Raw genomic sequence first — 5,000 nt, 5'->3', positions numbered from 1 at the left:
GAAGACTGTTTTACGTAAGCTTGTCAAATTTACGGAAAGAAAGGTCAAACTGGGTAAAACGTGGTATGATGCACTTTTATATTACCGAATCTACAATATACCGTCGACATCGGACCTGTCAACCCTACGAGTGAAAATGCGAAAACCCTCGCGACTGGATAAAACAAAGAAGAAATTTTGGGATAGTTTCAGTCAAAGCTGTCGAGTTTTCCCCGGGAATTTTTTTTCCCTACCTGGAATTTATTTCACCCTGAATTTTACTGAGCCAACGTATTTCCTTGTCTTACTTTCGGTGTGGATTTATCTGAACTCTTCGTCGACAACTCAAACCCTTCCACGGTTTTTGGCGCCATCTTGGCTGGGGGGCAAACATAGGTAAAGTTACAGGAAATGTGTGGGATTCTGGCCGACTTTACCGATGTGGAGCCGCTAAAAGAGACGGACTTCCACAGTGAATGTCTTTTAAGACATTTATATACTGGAGATTATTTTCACGAATTATAAAGAACAGATTCAGGCGACAAACTTATTACTAAAATCATCATAGCGACATAAAACAAAAGTTTACGCTAATCCTGGATTAAGCTAATCGGCTTTTGAACAACCGGGCACTGGGTATTTATACTAAAAGGTATTATTCGAATTTGCGGACGTCATACCTTCCTAATGGCCTTATTTTCTGTTGTGTGAATAATATCAATAAAACTATTTAAAGTAGTGGCAAAAGTTTGAAATATGTCTCTCTTTTGCGGCGCTACAACGGTTCAAAGTCTGCCAAAATCCCATACATTTATTATAAATTTAGCCGTGTTTGCTCCCCCAGCCAAGATGGCGGTCAAAAAAGGTCGAAGGGTCTATTGAATTTACGATAAATCTATGGCAAATGCCAGCTGGTCTTTTACCCATTTGCCAGCTACCTTGAGAACAATCCAACAAGAAGAAATGCGGCATTTCACATTTTTAACAATAGAAACACTTGCAGGTGCAGGGATGGTGCAGTGTTGAGAGCACACACCTGCTGCCAATGTGGCCCGGGTTCGATTCCTAGATCCGGGCGTCATATGTGGGCTGAGTTTGTTGGTTCTCTACTCTGCACCGAGAGGTTTTCTCCGGTTACTCCGGTTCCCCTCTCCTCAAAAAAAAAAAAAAAAGACTTTTCGACTCATGCTCGGTGTAAAAATCTGTGAAACTCACAGATGACGTAACACAAAGGAAAACAAAAGAGCAAAAAAACATCAAACAATAACCTAACCCTACCACGAGCTAACAAAACAGAAAAAGTTTCACAGGTTTTTACACCGAGGTAAACCCAAAATTTCATTTGATTTGTGTTAATTCTTAATTTGAGTTTACAGTGTCCCCAGTTAGTGCTCCAGCACTAGAACGACTAGACACTTAACTAAAGTTCCTTTCCTTTACTTTTCCTTTCCTTCGTTTCGTAACTAATACCTATCCGGATTTTTCTCTTACCATTACTGATTCATACTCGTCACTGACCATATATACTGAATACAGGATGCAAGTAAGCCCTCACGGAGTGTTCAATAGCTAGTGAAGCTAAAGTTATGTATACAAGTAAAGATAAAGGGGCTACATTCCGTAATTGACAAATTTGTTTCGTAGGACCATGTCCCACTCTTGAGGATCTTACAATGATTACTATTCAAATTCTACATGGTAGTTTGTACTGCTGCTCATGCGCGTAATTGCGAATTGCAATTTTTAATTATACAAATTTACTTACAATATCTTTAAATTTAGAAGTAATTTGCTTGCGTGGCGACAGTCGCTTGCTGAGCGTGGCGGGCTCTGGGTGGCAAATTTTACAGAGGATATTACATGGCCACGCGAGGTACAAGATTTGGCCGTGTTTTCAAAACAGCCGTTGTGTCACTTAACGTTCCTGAAAGTGGCTTGTTGCAGACTTCGTTAAGCGACTTAAAAATGATATGTGTTTTCACGGGTAAGATCAAATGAGGAGAGAGCACTTGCTAGTACAATAATAAAAATAATAAAAAGAGCACGCCGGTTGTTTTTCCGATTTGAATAACCGCAAGCGATCGACTGCTCATTATTATCAATATACGCGGCCAAATAGAAAGTCGGCCTCTTCAAAACACACGCTCAGCAGGCCGCAAAAGACTGACAGCGGGCTGCTAATGCATTATCAGCCCTACAGCTGATTGGTTCTTGCTTCATCATCCGATGGATTTTATCCGTAGTGTCATTTGCGGCCCGAGCGCGAAGCGCAAGGGCCGCAAATGACACTACAAGGGCGCAAATAAACAATATTCCCTCAAAAAGTCATGCATGTTATTCCCTTATTGGCCAAAAGTAATTGTCAACTGACCAAAGCAACCTTGGTTTCGGTGGCTTAAATTTATTGAGAATTCTATTGAAATTTTTGCTGACTCGCTTAACTTAAGCGAGTTGGAAAAGGAACTGTTTCCACGGAATTTTCGGTTGTCACTCGCTAAGCGACCCGAAAACACGGCCTGTCTCTTCTAGCCACCCGAAAACTCAGTTGGCTTTAGCGGGAATTCCGTCGAAGAAAGCCACCAGAGTTGAAGTCACCTGAGTTTTCGGGTGTCTAGCAGAGACAATTAATGAATGCTTAAATTGTCCACGCCAGAGCTAACTGCGAGGATCACCTCTCTCAATTTCGTCATTTCATAGTGTTTGTTAAATGAGAAATTGTTTAAAATAATAAGTATTTCTAAGTACAGTTTTAAAAATGAGGGTATTGCGGTAGTTTTGATGTTGAAACTAATTGGGAGGTCTTTTGAGTGGAGTAAAAGTTATGTAGATTCGGGAATTATCGCTAATAGATGTGTTTGTTCTTTCTTGCTATTTTCCGATAAGGGTATAAAAATTGACTTTCGTATGAGGAGTTGGTTTTGCCTTGCTGTCAGTTACTCTGTCACGGGCATGATCAACATGGGTCTTCTCCCAAACTCACTCGAACTCAGCGTGAAAGAGGTGCACTCGAAGTGTCACTCACGCCGCAGCGACGCGGCTTTGAAGAAGGTTGTTTAAATATCTGAGTTTCGTTACTGGAATTGGCTTGTTTATTTAATTTGTTAGATTTTCTTTCTGTGTCAGTTTTTTTCTTCACTGTTATTTCCTGGAAAATAGCCTTCCTTTTGTGTTCCTCTAGTTTTTTCCTGTAGGGACCCCCAAAGGTAAAAAAGATTATGTAATCCCATAACACCACCGGGGCACGAACCATGTGCTCCCAGCAGGGTTTAAAGTTGTATGTACGCGCCTCGTTGGCCATTATCATCTCATATCCAACAAGCGCAAGTGAAATAATTGTTTTATTAAAAACGACCACAAATTATGGATAAATCTTCCCTACTTTATTTTGTAAATACAAGAAAACTGATGCGTGCAGCGCATGATGTTTGTGGAGCATGATATTATAGCTCATATACCATGATAGCTAAGCCTATCAAAACACTAGAAATGCATTATCAAATGATCCAGTTTTCAATACCCGGTAATTCAATTATACTGGCAGGCAGCTAGGCGGCCCTGGTTTTATTGTAATTATATTTCACAGACTCCGGTCGAAATACATGAGAGGTTCAACACCAAATTAAGAAAAGGAAATAAACAACATTGCAAAAGGAAACAGCAACTTTTATGCTTACAAAAGAGAACATGGTCTAGGAGCGTAACACCACAGTATTGGGTATAAAAAACAACCCATAAACAGCCACAGAAATGTAAATGTTTCTGTCTGTTTTTTAACTGCTACAGGACAGCCTGGCAATATGCCGGGCTACACAAAGGCTTGTAGTAGAATCTCTGGAAGGTAGAAGCAGCTGCCATCTTCATAATAACATCCAAAGAAACATCGCCATTTGCAGCAGCAGTGGTGGAGGCACTACGCACTGAATGTGCCTTGAAAAATGTCGTTGTTGATACCAGCACTGAAGGGTTAATTAGCCTGCTTGCAGGCGGTAGATGTTGTGTCGCAACGAAACACTATCAGACGCCATATTGGAAGAGAGCGTAGGATAGGTCGGGGCCCTGTGACAAAACGACGGGGTGGGGAGTGGGAAGAGCGGAGAGAAAAACCGCCTGCCCGAAAACCAGCCTTTTCTCGGTAGCCGCCCACTTTCTTTTGAGCTTCCGGTTGCATGTCACGCCACAATAATTGACCAATAAAGTAAGAGACTGTAATAAAGCTGTCAATCACTGAAGCGTGCAGCTGTAAACAAACTAGCAACTAAAAAAGCCGTAAGAAATGTAAGCAAACCGGCAGAAACTGCAGCAAACGGTAAGTGTAGGTTTTTCCCATTGCAATTTCTTGTTTAATACGGACAGTTTGAAAAATTCGGCGGCGAGAAAACAGTTATGAACACAGTGAAGCAATGCATTTTATGAAATCTAACTTGACCTTTCGTATGTGGCTGATGTGGCAACATACATTTTCAAAAGAAACGTTCATTATATGAAAAATATATTTATATTTCAAAATAAATTGAGAGCGATCTGGGTAAGACTTAAAAATAGCATTGACATAGTAATAAAGTGACAATTTGTCACTGGTAAGATTTGCATTTAAGGTCGGATTCAATTCCTGTGTAAACAAGGTTTCGTTTATCTTGCAGTGGTAATCAGTTTTCCCAGACGCGAGAATTTCAAAATGATCCCATTTTATGTTGTTTCCAGTAGTCATAATATGATCAGCAATATCTGATGTGTGTTCACGCTCGGAGAGCGCTTCAAAATGTTCAGCTTTTCTATCCTGCAGTCGGTGCTTCGTTTTGCCGATGTAGAAGTCATCGCAATCCAAAAAACTTGCCTTGTAAACAAACTTCGACCTTTGGGAACGATTCAAGCGATCTTTATAGGCAACGAAAGATTTGATTCGCCGAGTGTTAAGAAAAATAACTTCGAGATTAACCATATAATAAAACTTATTTACGTACACAAGATTAACTATGTTATTTTTTTCTTCATCTGTCTTTTGGCTTGCTCTGCAGAGCAGT

Source organism: Montipora capricornis, chromosome 6 (assembly GCF_036669925.1).
Source record: "Montipora capricornis isolate CH-2021 chromosome 6, ASM3666992v2, whole genome shotgun sequence".
In the NCBI taxonomy this organism is placed as follows: Eukaryota; Metazoa; Cnidaria; class Anthozoa; order Scleractinia; family Acroporidae; genus Montipora; species Montipora capricornis.
Note: the sequence above shows the minus strand (reverse complement) of the source record.